Source organism: Lissotriton helveticus, chromosome 3_1 (genome assembly GCF_964261635.1).
Source record: "Lissotriton helveticus chromosome 3_1, aLisHel1.1, whole genome shotgun sequence".
Lineage (NCBI taxonomy): Eukaryota > Metazoa > Chordata > Amphibia > Caudata > Salamandridae > Lissotriton > Lissotriton helveticus.
The window spans coordinates 460,415,428-460,430,386 of NC_136061.1; the positions used below are offsets into that span (position 1 = coordinate 460,415,428).

Here is a 14,959-nt window from a genome sequence, read left to right on the forward strand (position 1 = left end):
GCATTGGTGCGAGGAGTCCCCCACACCAACGAAAAATATAGTTCCTAGGTAATGTGCAATCACAGAGCAGATACCAATACAAAAATGAGTTTATATAACGTCATCTATGAGTACTAGGACTCATAACGCGATATATTGCAAGATTTAAAATAGCCCGATATGTCTACCTATCAGGGAACTGAATTACAGTTTCCCATTATTAGTATAACCGAAGATCGTACCTGATAACGTTTTTGTAAAATAAAAAAAAATCCGAATTCACCTTTTAAATACTCATGCTTTTGTAATTAATTTAAGGAATTTATATTTAAACTGCATGCATTCTGATTCATCATAAAATAAAATTAAATTAAAATAACCTGTGAATTGGGCATAATGCGTTCAAATGGTCGTATTTTCTCAAGACAGATCGTTGATATGCAAATTATATTTAAAATACATTGTAGTGTAGTTCCTAAATTCCCAATAGGCTTTGCGCATTGGAATAATATATCCTATAGATTTGACGTACGACTTAGGTCATTAGGTCTCTATTGAATATGCTGAACTTAATTGTGAGTGCCAGAGGTCACTAGAAACTTTCTCGCATACATAAGAAGGAATTCGTTTCTGACAACCGCATAAACATGACAACTTTGTTTCCCTGGGACTGGAAAATATCTTCTGAGTCGTAGAAACAATAGATAACTTATTTTACTCAGTCAATCATGCATGCTTCGTTTCTACCGAGTTTGCAGAGAAATAAGGTTTATTGAACAGTCTTCTTTCTCATGCAAGAGAGGTGAACTGCTACAATCGTTATGCAGACTTCAAAGTAAACAGTAATATGAAATAATACTGTAAGAGCATTGTATGGTTTCTAAGCCACATAAAAATCCATACATAAATAACAGACTAAAATACTCAACTGGTGCTTCTAAAATACGCCTACCCCAATGTACCGAACCTATGTCTAGTACGAGGGACGAAGTAAGTATTGTTTAGCATAGGTTTTGTTTTTGCCAAGAATCTGCCAAAGGTTTCTCTAGGTTCTTATCAGCTCCATACCATTAGAATGAAGGAGCTTGGTTTCTCTGTCTCGGACTCGATTTCCCAACACCCCGCGAGGGGAGCCGGAAACACTGGAGCTGGATTCTCGGCAGAGAAGGGCAGCTTCCTGATCAGTGCGTCAGCTGGAGAGTCTGCTTCCTTCGGCACTTGCTGTAGCGAGCTGCGGCGGGCAAGTAGGTCTTCGAACTGCTCCGAACCACCTTATCTAGCTATAGCAAGTGAAGGTATATTTATACCTTAAAGGTGTTTAGGAATGCCTTAGTTGACGTAAAATCAGGCATATGAACGTCATGAATGAACCCCTGGGGAATAGTTGTTCATTGTAAAACTAACCGAGTTCTTGGAGAAATCAATATTCAAGCAAGGGGAAGTCCCTAACGGCTTATGCTGGGTTTCCAAGAAATCGTTGTGACGTTTGGTGAACGGATGGTAGTAGCCATGCCTGTATTTGGGTAGCATGGGCTAGGCCTAAAAAAAGGGATGGATATCTATGCCTATATAAGGGCAACATGAATTGTACCTAAATAAGGGCATGAATCTGGAAAATTCAATCGGAGACTAAAACGCCACACAACACCCACTCCACTTTCTTATGTACGATATTACTAAGTTCTAAACATGTTAAACATATCTAAACATGATGTGTTAAAAACCCACCAAAAACACATAAAAATGCAATGGTACTGGTTGTACACAAAAGCACATTGGTGCTTTACGCATTAAAAACAATGTTTCATTCCAAGCATATATGTTTTCATTTGTAAATGCTGTCTGAATAAATCACGGAAATATACATTTATGAAATGGCTCGTAAATACAGAAAAGAAAAGCCGAAACCATTTCATAGCAGATTACATAAACTGTATGAATGTGAACAAGGTCAAATATTGTCTCTGGAAGTTTTCAAAGAATTCTAGTTCTCTATGAATAGTTCTACTTTAAGCAGATTACTTTGTGCCAAAAATACAAATTTGGAAAAAGTTAATCGTAGAAAAAAAGAATCCCAAAGTTAGAACTTTGTTTTGAAAAATGAAGGTCGAATTTAGAGTCTCTCAGAACACTGTGTGCAAAATCAAAAGTCTGTGTTATTGTTTGGAGAAAACATCAAATCTTCTAAGCCTGTAAAGAATTTGTCTACCAATGTAGGTGAGAGTTGGATTACCTCGTTAAGAAGATCAACCGCATATAGATGTGAATCATCCCCGTCAGCATTGGTCGCATTAGCAATGTTTGTAGTGGATGATACCCGTGTGCCTGTTTCCTCTCGTACCTCACCGTCAGCATTTTGCGTCTGTGAGATCTCATTGAATGGCGCCATCAGAATTGGTAGCTGGGGACAACACTGATGGGAGTGTGAGACAGATGTCTAACACGCATTCTTCTCCGCATAGCAGGCAGTGTAGAAAAGGTAAGATGCAATCTTGCCAAAATGGTCTGAATGACAGAAACCATGTAGTATTTAATTCTCTTAAACGAGTTAATCCTAGACAATGCGCTCAGGACACTTCATACCCAGTAGAGTTGTCTCCACAGTGATCTGGGTGTCGCTTGTGGATTGGCTTGCCATATCGAAGCAGTAGGAGCAAAAATAGTATCCCTGCAGCGAGTTCCAAAATGAGAGGCAATCCGCCAAACACAGAGTGCAGGAAGTTTGGAAATATTCCTAGGACTGCTTCAAAGGGTGCTAACAGTCCTGAAAAAACTGCCTTAAATACATGTACAGATACGACTTAAAATTTCTGAGAAATGTATAGGGCAATTTATAGTTAAGAGGGCATGTATCTCTGTAGAAGTCCTTGCGACTTGCAGATCATAGGTCTCTTTGGCCGAGGTCAGTGGCACAGTTTTTTGCAAAAGAATGGCTTTCATTCTGCTTAAAGTATCAATTTGTATAGAAGAGATGTTCAGTGAAGACCATAACAGCGACTCCTGGTCTGTCTTGATTTTTGGAAACAATACTTGCATACAGCAAGTGACCCTGGCTGACAGTTACGAAATAGGGTAAACCTGGCAACATGCCACAGCAGCTGTGATCGTTCAACATGAGGTAACTTCCATTAGAAAGTTGTCCAAAAATTGGATCAATCACTGCAGCCGGTGAACCTTGCAGGTGGCAGGTTAAGTTGTTAGAGGAACTATCGCAGGCCCCGTGTAAATTAATACCCTGACAAAGGAGAGAACCGCTTAGTGCGTTTTCACAATTTTTACCACTAAGAAACACTTCTTTCGCCCCTCTTCAACATCTGTGTGTGTGTGTGGTAATTCCCAGGATGTCTTGATGTATTCTTTACCCAACCTTTTTATATATGCCTGCTGGTATATGTTTTAAGCAATGCTGGAAATGGAAATTTGTAACAGGCAGAGTGATTGTTCCGTGTATTATCCATTCAATTGCTGGCTTTTCAGCGACTCTAAGTGGCACTCTTTCCAGTTTTTCAAAGCTCTGCACCGTATAGTCTGCTCCCCTCTGTGCCAGTTTGATCTGTTTTTCAGTGAGATTGAATTCTGAAAACAGTGACGTAGTATTGATTAAACACCAAGGCACATAACCTGAATGAAGGTTTTGTAACGTCCAGCCTAATAGCATGATAGAACGTAATTGCGACTGACCATGTTGCAACATGACCAAGTCCTGTTCCATGATGTCTATGGCAGAGGATACTATGCTGTCCAAAGAATATATCCTGGATGACAGAGTCGTTAACCCATTGTCAACTACAGAGACAGTTTTCTCTAAATTAATACGATCAATTTCTCGTATTCGTTTTGCAGTCTCTGCTTGCGTAATCTTCAATGCTTCATTATACAATGCATAGATACCGGCGTATATAAAACGTTTATGGCGCGGTGTTCTTGGTCCTAGCAAGAATTCCCTAAGATCAGCGCCATCTTTAAGTAAAGATAAGTGTTGTTTAACATCCTTTAGTGTAGATCTATGTAGCCATTCAAGGCACAGTTTCCCTACACTGTATGTTGTTACTATTCCTGGATGCTGTCTATGAACATATATTGGATATGGCCTAATGAATTTGAACCCCGTGTTTTATTCAGGAATCTATCTTGATAGGTGTTTTTGTCTGTGGGCCAGATTAATAATTTTTTCCAATCTGGATCTGTTCAGTTGTGATGCAAAATAGTATGTACGTCGACCTCCCCCTCTGAAATGTTACTGCTATCAGGTGTAGGTATGGACAGATTGCTTAGTTCTTTGATGTTAGCTAACCCAAGACAAGATGTCTGTTGGACAGTTTCATTCATAAATAGAATTTGCTCTGGGACAATGTAGGCTCTAAATAAGGCTTCTAATCCCTGCACTTGCCAGTCTTTTGTGCCCCAGATAGTTTTTGTCTCAATGTTGTCTTTCCAAAAGTCGAAACCTAATGAAGACAGTGGAGCATAAAAGGCTGCAGAATAAATTTGTTTGGTATTGGTCAACATACTTTTCTTTCCTGTCTTATTAACATTGTTAAAGTAAAATGATTTTGGATTTGAAGTATTAAAACCTGAAAAGTATGGACATTTTTCAAAAAGGTTTTTGGAGCTACCCTTTGATGGCGTAGGACAATGTTCCCATTGGTTATACATCAGTACATTTCTAGGGTTTGCAGATTTGTGCAAAAAAAGGGGACCATAGTGATTATAACAATACATTTGTTCATAATCTGATGAACCTTCTAAATATTTTATGATATGTAAACTTTGCAGACATTTCTAAGTTTGGCATCATATTATTAGTCCCAATCATCAGAAAAGGTACTAGATGAAACAAAGTCATTCAAGTAGATCTTGGTGTGGAATCTTCAACAGCTTTGCAGGGCCAAAAATGTCATAATCAGTTCTGTCCCAAGCTATACCACCAGGTATAGGAATGGCTGTGATGTTCACTGATGACCAGTCTCATTGTTCACAATGAGATGATTTGTATGGCTTGAGGAGTAAGTTGATGTTCTTACTTGCTGTGTCCTTTTTAACATATCTTCCATTTATCAGCATTCCCAATGTTATTACCAGAGTCAACCAAAGTGGAAGAAAAAGCACACCCAACACAATCCAAAGTTCAATCCATGGTGAAACCAGATAAGTCTTTTCCAGGTGATGAAAAAGTTCTGTTGCTTGTTCTTTCAAATTTCTTTTTACTGGCGTTGTTTCAGGTTTGCTGGGATCTTTGGAAAACGTATCAGAGTTAATGAAATAGCCAGAGGCAGTTCTGTCAACTGTAGGGATTGCATCAGGATTCGTTGAAATCGCTGGAACCACTTGATAACTTGTTACATTTGTATAGTCAGTTGCTATTTCATTGTAGACAGGTGTTTCTTGACAAACTGTTATTTGGGATTCAAGAGGTACAAGTTCCATAGCTTTGTTGCTTAGTCCTTCATTTCGCACTGCAGATTCTTCAAAGGTGATGAGTCTCTCAGTTTGAACCTCTTGGATAGTAGCCAGATTAGGGTGTCTGCTACATTGGCGGAGTCCACTTGGCCTACTGCTTATGGTCGGCCACATGATGTGGTTTTACCAGGTCGATGGACACAAACCTGTTCCCCTTTTTACCAGCAAGGGGCGGCAGTAATACTGTTCTTGATCCATGGATTGCTAGGACAGGTACTGGTTGTCTGTAAGAAGGCCCAAATTCCTTCTTGTCCGCGATCTTTTCTCTGACTAGATCCCCAATCTTTGGAATCCAGACAGGCCTTGCTGGGACGGTCGGTTTCTCTTCAGTGGTTATTGGCTTCAGGAACACGTTACTTTGTTTTGTTCTTATTTCATTTAAGTCCTACAAACGATCTTTGTTATCAAAAGTGTTTTTGGTCTACTACTGAAGTCTGAAAATCGAGGTCCGATATTATCATTCTGGTCCCAAAGAGTACTTCATATGGAGTGTTTTCCCCTAGAGAACATCTTGGCAGATTATTAAGACTACGTTGGACACTTATTAAATGTTTGACCCACCCTAATACCCTCCCTGTTATAGATTGCTTTATGTCCCGGTTTTTTCTATCCACTACCGAATTTCCCTCAGGATGGAATGGACTAGAGCAACGCCCAATTTGGCCATGGCCTCCTAGTAAGCTCGAGCGCTAAACGCAGGACCCTGCTCAGAATGTAGCGTGCCGACAGCTTATGTGCCGATAAAGACTCGCAAATCTTTTATAACAGTTTTAGCGTCAGCCGAGCGCTGAGGCCTCATCCAAATGAATCTTGAACACAAATCCACTGCGACCATGCTATGTTTGTAGTTACCATCCCTTTAAAAGGGACCGCTGTGGTCCGGGTAAACGCAAGCTAATGGTTTATCTGAAATTAACAGGGGCGTCTGCACAGGATGTTTCACAGTAGAGACTTTCATCTTTTGGCAGATTTCACATTCCAAAACATAGTATTAGCCCTAATCTATGTTACATGTTGATTGCACCAGTTATGTATGAATATTTGAGTGGAAGGCCTTTTGGTAATGTTTTACCACTGTCTTTGCTCGAAGCATTGACAGCTAGCATTATTTCGCTGTCTATTTTCATTTTTGAACGAGTGGTTGCAGCTATGGAACCCGTTTGCACAGCTGCCTTCGCGGCTTTATCAGCCAATGAATTCCCTTCAACGTGAACGCCATCATGTTAATGACTCAGGTTATGTATCACATGAGTGTTTTGTAGTTCTTGTCGTAACTGAACTACTTGTTCCCAAAGCAATTTAATGCTTGATTGTGCCATCTTTTGCATCTTTGTAACGTTTTGAATCCAGTTCTGCAAGTATTCATTGTAAGATTGAACACAGTAATACGAATCGCACACTGAGTGTGGGGTATTCGCGATCAGTATTTTTAAGCATCATCTTGAATGCTAGTAGTTCAGCTTGCTGAGCTGTACAATCTCCTTGAGATTGTGTTTTAGTGACCAACAACCTTTAACGATCGCGCACGCAGCACTATAAGCTTGTTTACCCCGCGTTGCGGGCTGTGCTGATCCGTCAGTATAAATTATACATCCATACTTATCTAGAGGCAGAATGTCAGTAGGCAGAGGACATTCTTGTTCTTTTTGTAGAAATGCTTGTGTTTTATGGGTCAATAACATATTCAACTTCTATTGCAGCAAGAGAATTAACCCATTGTATCCATCTCGGATGTAAAGCTTTAGCATTTGTAATGCTCGCTTTTGTCACTGCCTCCAAGGCAGGTACAGGTGTAACGACCATAATTGGCTTACCCTGTGCGAGGGCACTCTCTTTTGCTACTGCAGTTTGAACCATTGTCAGAATTTTTTCTGTAGAAGTGAATTTCATTTCAGCTTGTGTGTACATGTGTGATTTGTAAGCTATTGGTACTTCTTTTCTCCTTTGTTAAAGGTTAAGTACGTGAATCCGCATTGTCCTGGAATGATCCGGATCACTAAGTTGCGTACGTTTACGCGTGTTTGTAAATGTTTTGTTGCTAACATGTCTGTTTGGACTGAACGCAACATTTCACTGTGTTTTTGTGACCAATTAGCTGATTTAAAATCGGGTTGGATTAATTCATAGAGAGGTTTAACCCTTTCTGCATAGTTTAGAATGCAAGTTCTTCCGAAATTTAGGAAACCTAGAATCGACTACGTTTTTCAGCGTTTTTTGAGGTTGGAGCAGCGCAAATTTCTCTAGAAGGTTGGCTGCCAGGCTTTTGCCTTCACTTGAAAATTCATATCCTAAAAATAGGACGTTGAGATGGGCAATCCTGGATTTTTTTTTTATTGAATTTGTACCCGTCAGACGCGAATTCCAATATAATTGTTTTTTCCCTATTCAAGTGCCTATCCAAGTCATCGTCTGTTAGATAGAGGTCATCTACATATGATGGAGCTTTGTAATCATTTGTTTGTAGTAACTCTGTTATCCTGGCTAAAAATGACCCAGGACTATTCTTAAATCTCTGTGGGAGACGACAGAAGTGACACTGTGTCCCTATAATTGATAAAGTGGTCAAATACATACTTTCTGGCGCAATGTTTTGACAGAAGCAACCGTTAGAAATATCTAATGTGATTTTATCTTTTTAGGCACAATTATTTTTTTCTTTAATGCTGCACTATGTGCGTTTTGTACTGCAAACGTTTTGCAACATGAATTTAGATGTCTGTAGTCCAAAACTAGACGATATGTAATGTCTAGTTTGGAGACAGGAAACAAAGGATTGTTCATTGACGAAGTGCATGTTTCAATCACCCCTTGGTATTCAAGTTGATCTAATTTCTCCCTGACCTGTTTTTTAGCTTCTTGTTTAACCCGATACTGCCTTTGTGCAGTTGGTTGAGTTTTCAACTGGATTTTATGGTTAGGAGAAGCCTCATCCCATCCTACTTGTTTTTTATATAATGCAGGAGCCTAGGCTACTGCCCATTTTCTGGCATAGGTATATTTTAAATGAATTGGAATGTGGTTGGAGAAGGCTGGCATAATGATGTCTTTGCCATGTGACACTCCCTGACAAATTGTGGTGGCCAGTCTTGTTCAGCTAGAAGAATGCCATAACCCTTAGAAAATCGCTCCAAAAAGAGTGCTCTCACTTTTCTTGCTATGTCCCTGTCACGATATGCCGAATCAGGAAGAAGAAAATATTGACGAACTCTTCCTTCCTCATGTATCTCCTGTATTATACTTTCAGTCACCATGGGAACAATCCCCCGAAGAGGATCACGGCACCTTTAAAATCCCTTACTTCCGCGACGTGGAGACGACCCATGTGACGCTGTCATATGACCCACCATCAACCAATAGAAAGCCAACTGAACCTCTTCAAAAGGAGAACACGGATGTTGTGAAAGTGTAGGAGGACTCGGGGAACCGAAGACCAGAGACGCCACACCGGGAGAGCCGCGGTACCAGCACTCTGGAAGACACCGAACAAGTCTCGCAAACCTCCGTGTCAAAAAGACGGAGGAGTCAAGGAGGGAGCCGGACCCTATCCAGCACCGCGCTACTACCGGCCACACTCCTGGAGGAGCGTGGCTTCCTGAGGTACGTGCACGGTTTAAACGGCTATTTTCCAGAATACGCTATGCGGGGGACAAATCGGCTGCTCGGATGGGGGATGGTTATGCGCAAGGAAAGCTGCCTAATCTCCCTACGCTATATAGTATAAGCGAGCGACTCACATGGTGGTGGTATGGTGCATTTCCCGCACTCCCCCTCCCCATAGTAAAAGATAGACCAATAGGTCACAACATTAAAAGGTTTTTTTTTCTCTTTATTTTTTTTCTTTTCTAAATGCTTGGATTGAGTCGAATCATACAAGAGTGTATTCTTCCTCGCACTACCTTCTTTTTGGAATTAGAGACAGAAGAGAAGCCTCATCTGTGATAGACCTGAACTATAGAATTCTATTTTCAACGATATTGCAGTAAAACTGTTCTCAATAAATCTTTGATTTATCCTGTAACCTCCCTGCTTCTCACTGCTCATTCCACAGTCCCCCCTCCATCCGGAGGGTTGTTTTATATAACTTATGTGGACAACTAACTCTGGTGTCTGCAGTTTCAACTTGAATGTATTCATTCAAGTCCACTGTCTCCAGATGATCCTTCAAGTTCTTGTGAGCTGTGGTGACTTCTGCTGCGCTGTCCAACATTGTCTGAGCCCATTCCCCGTTCTTGAGTTGTGTCCTCAAGATCCTCAGCATGTCTGATTTTTAGACCTGCTACCTTCTTTTTGGTCAATTGAGTTTTCTTATTTTTCTGAACGTGTTGATAGTCTTTGGACTTCATGCGTTCTTCTTTGTTTTCTGGCCATCCTCTTCTTTCGGATTTCTGTGACGAAGTCTGAAAGGTACGAGAGAAACGTGTATCAGTATCTTGATATCTATCAGGTTTTCTCAAATTATTCCTATTCCTGAGGTTATACCTCCTTTCAGAGGGCTCCTTTTGAGGAGACCTACCTCTGAATTGAGAACTCTTCTCTTAGAAGTTTGTTTACTATTTTCCCACTTCTTTTTAGGAGGAGTAGGATACTGCTTCACCTTTAATATTAGCTAATATTATTGTTGAGCCCTGTTTTAAATCTTTCAGAAATTTCATACCTAGATTTAGAGCAGGCAGTACCGCGTATTCATTTTGAATCTGTTTCAGGACGTCTGGTAATACCGCCATAGACACAACACCATGTTTTTTAGTGTAAATTGCAGCAAAGACTGTACCTCAAGTGTCGCAGTCCTCCAGGTGTAGTGCAAGCCCCATTGGTAAACAGATTATTAGAATTGGGGTAGTATCAGAAAATACTGCCTCGATTTGAGTAATCTTTTGAGCTATCCAGAATGGAATTTGTTTCCGTTTTGCGGGTAATTTACCAACGACTGAATGTAGAGTCTGTGGTGTAATTTTATTTGTGTTCCCGTGGTAAGGGGGATGTTGTGGAATCCTTATTGCCGGTTGGACTGTTAGTGTCCGCATGACATATTGGACCAGTTGTCTATATATTTTAATTAACTCTTTACGTTGAGTTAGTAACTCCGCATCTGACATTTCTTCAATGCCAGGATGTGGTGCATAGCTGGCTTAGATCGGCCATGTTGCTCCTGGTCTACCTAGTGGACTGAGCCTGGTAATGTGATTCATATATTTTAGGGCGCCTTTACAGCAGAGCGCATGCTCATGGTAAGTTAGTGGAATTTCAATATCCTCTAAAGGAATGTATTCCGTTGGTGGTTCATCTTCTTTGTAAAAGTGAAACACTTGTGTTCTTGGATCTGCTTCAGGGAAGATTATCCATGAATAGAATACTTCTGTCTGGTGATATTCATGTGCCTCTATCACAAAAACTACCCTTTATAGTGATGGCTTTCCTTAAATTTTCTGGAATGCTTATAGCATCCTGGTCGGTCTCTTGGGGACCTGTAAAGTTTAAATTTGTACGGCATTGTCGCCTGTAGCTCCACCGGCCTCAGTATTATTATCGAGGGACATTTCGTTGTCTGAAAGTTTGCAGAGCAAGTTTCAAGGAAACAAAGATAAGGTGCAAAATATTTTTGAACACTGTATCCTTCCTAGTTGAATAAACCAAAACTAATACATAGGATTTTCCGCCCTACTCAGCTATGGTGGATATTGTCATTTTACCCACTCCAGACGTCTATTGGAGTATTTTACGGAAAAATAGAGAAATAGTGAGACGGGCGTTTTCAATAAAAGGTTTATTGAACAGTCTTCTTTCTCATGCAAGAGAGGTGAACTGCTACAATCATTATGCAGACTGCAAAGTATAATGCGTACAGCGTAAACAGTAATATGTAATAATACTGTTGGAGCATTCTATGGTTTCTAAGCCATATAAAAATACATACATAACTAACATAGACTAAAATTTTCACTGGTGCTTCCCCCAATGTACCTAACCTAGGTCTAGTACGAGGAAAGATGTAAGTATTGTTTAGCATAGGCTTTGTTTTTGCCAAGAATCTACCAAAGGTTTCTCTAGGTTCTTATCAGCCCCATACTTTTAAAATGAAGGAGGTCTGGTATCTCTGTGTCTGGACTCAATTTCCCAACACCCCTCAAGGGGAGCCAGAAACACTGGAATTGGATTCCTGATCAGTGCGTCAGCTGGAGAGTCTGCTTCCTTCGGCACTTGCTGTAGGTCTTCAAACTGCTCCGAACAACCGTATCTTGCTATAGCATGTGAAGGTATATTTATACCTTGAAGGTGTTTAGGAATGCCATAGTTGACGTAAAGTCAGGCATATGAACGTCATGAACGCTTTGGTATATTCTAAAGGTGAGGACTCAGCAGTTACACATACAAAAGCATTACTGAAGGCAAATAACTTGTTCATCAAGCTCAGCAATATGTTTAGTATTGCTAATGTGTGTAAGTGTGATTTTAGCACTGATTATCTCATATAGGGATTGTACAATTCCTTTCCAGATTCTTTGCAATAGTAGTACACTCCCAGACAGTGTGTACAAAGGTACCTTCTTCAGATTTGCATCTCTGGCAGTTGGGCAATGAATTTCTCTTGAGAGGCCAAAATGTATATCTAGGACAATATATTTGATGTACGTAGTAGAACTGTTTAAGTCTATAGCTTGTTAATATAGCTATTTGTCACGAGTTCCGAATTGAAATGCGTATCGAAAGTTCAAAAACCATTTAAAAAGCAAAACTTGAAGTTTCAGGATGCAAAGTACTGCAGGCTAAAAAACAGTGCTGGATAAATGTAATTAATGTCATATTTTGCATCAACACAGAGGGAAAAGAGAGAAGAAAAATTACTACATACTTACTTAGGAATAATTACCACACCAACAGTATAGTAAGCTATTAACACTTTTGTGTAGAGTTTTTTGGGTAGTGTAACTTTGAATTCCCTTAAAAGATTATTGTTTTGAAAAATTAGCTTCACCACCAACCAGTAGCATGCGTCATCACCTGGTTAGATATTCAAATATTTCTGTTGGGATGAGACAGACTATGCTAGTAGGACCCTACTTTTTCAGGATCTACAGTGACTTTTGTAGAGTTATTATGGGGAAACAATTGTCAGTAATTTGTAAAACTGTACATATAAATGGATTCTATTCTGTAATCCTTGTAGTGGGCATAGCTACCAGAAGGCCTCCCAGCACTAGAACAGATCATATGGAGGAGATCGTCGGGTTAGTTGCCATAGTCATGTTTTCAGTGACTTGCAAAAGGAGAGCTTGCAAGAAAACTGGCGAAGTTCAAGGGGGGGAGAGAGTTCCCCAGCCTGGAGGCCAGGTGGGAACTGCCACCACAGCAGTATCTACTGCATTTGAAGACCTGAAGCAGATGGGCTGCAGAAGATTTCCCAGATCTTACAGGGGTGTAAGTAGTAACAAGAGGTCTCAAATGGGTGGTGCCTTTCTTGTTGAGACTCCTATGCAGATCGATGTTGGTGGAGATTCATCAGGTGCCGAGTGGCAGTGTTCTGAGTAATCTGATGCCTCTTTATCACATACAGAGCAGAGCCCAGATAAAGAACATTGCCGTAATCAAGGCGAGAGATGAGCGCCTGAACAATTGGTCTTATAGCTGCCAAAGGAAGGAGATTTAAGACCTTTCTTAGTAGTCTAAAGATACCAAAGCAGTTAGCTGTAAGTGTTTTGACTTGATGCTCCATCTTAATACTGGAGTCTAGCCACATTCCAAAAGTCTTTATCATCGTTTTTGGACTAGGCTGACAGTCTAAACCATCTGGCATCGGGAAGGTGATTGTCTTATTGAAGTTGTTACCCAGTAGCATGATCTCAGTCTTGTCTTCATTAAGCTTCAACTTATAGTTCGCCATCCATCTGGCCACTTCCTGAAGACTTGTACCCAGACTGAGGTGAGTCGAACTGGGATCGGAGGAGATAGAAATCACCAACTGGGTGTCACATGTCGACATAAGAAACCAATGACAACCCAAATGAGTATATTATCTCGGACAGGGGATACATATATTGATTAAAAAGGGTGATACTAAGGGAAGACCTGCTAAGGCACCCCACAGAAAAGGGGGAAGAGTGTGGGAGTACCAGGAGTGGTCTATCACCTGGAATGGTCTGTCCTTCAGAAAAGAGGAAAGCTAGGTAAGGGCATGGCCGAGAAACACCTACTCTATATATCCTACGAATATGTACAGCAATATATACTGTGTCACACGCCGCGCTCAGGTCTAATAGAATGATGGTTGCTGAACCTTCTTTGTCCAACAGAGATTTAATTTCATTGACCACAGCCAACAAAGCTATTTCTGTTCTGTGCTGAGGTCTGAATCCTATTTGTGTGGGATGAAGGATTTCATTGGACTCCAGGTTGGCGGAAAGATGTTTGTTGACATGGTTTTCCAGAAGCTTAGAGGAAGCTAGTGACAACGTGATTGGCCTAAAATTAGTAGGTCAAAGAGGATGGCCCCATGCTAAGCCCATTCTGCCTTTTGCCCCTTTTGTGACTATGGTAGGAAAAACCAGCTGCATCCATTCCTGCCCAGCCACCAAGGCTAAGAGCCCCCCTCTCCCCAAGTCCTTTTGTGACCAGGATCCTCAGCTTCCCAAGCTTCATGGAACACACAGCCAGAAGCTTATCCAGTCCGCGAAATCCCTGGCAGCTGTAGCCTCCAAATCATTTTAGCTTGCCCTCTTACCAACATGGACAGCTAGTTGGTTGCAGCACCTGCCCTACTGGCAGTCCATAACATCAAAGTGGATACTTTAGATTGTTCAGCAGAGTTTCTCCATCCCTTTCTTATAGACGGCGTGCCCCATGCCACATCCTCAGACCTAAAGACGTAGTACTGCCTTTTGCCTGTTCCATGAGGAAGTGCAGGCTCTTTTGGCCAAAGAAGCCATCAAGAGGATGCTGACATCAGTAGTAGGTCATGGTTGATATTCCCACTACTTTCAGGTGCCCAAGCAGGAAGAAGGCCTCCACCCTATTTTAGCCCTCGCATCATCTTCCTGAAGAAAGAGAAATTCAAGATGTTCAGGTTGGCTCAGGTTCTGTGTGTTGTGGATCCAGGAGACTAGATTGTAGCGCTGAGCATGCAAGAAGCTACTTTAATATACCCATCTTGCCTGTCCACAGGTGTAACCTGCGGTTCACGGTGAGTCACAAGCACTTTCAGTTCTCTGTTCTCCCTTTGGCCTCACTAGCACCCCTCTGGTGTTCACCAGGATGGTGGCGGTGGTTGCAGCTCATTGCAGAGGTCAGGTGTTTCAGTCTTCCCCTACCTTGATGACTGGCTGTTGAAAGCGAGTTCACGCAGTCGTCTTCCAACCCCAGACTACGGCAGACCTGCATTTGCTTGGGTTCACTACCACCGTGCCAAAGTTACATCTGACTCCATCTCAGACACTCCCTTTCATCAGAGCCGTTCTGGACACAATGATGTTTCGGGTAAATTCTCAGTAGTAGTGAGACCAGGATATTCAGGCTATGATACCAATAT

At 41.1% G+C, this 14,959-nt stretch overlaps 1 protein-coding gene across 6 annotated transcripts in view; it reads left to right on the forward strand.

Moving 5' to 3' along the window:
* Positions 1 to 14,959, forward strand: part of PIKFYVE (phosphoinositide kinase, FYVE-type zinc finger containing) — a 2,266,845-nt gene that overhangs the window by 802,807 nt on the left and 1,449,079 nt on the right. The window lies entirely within an intron of this gene.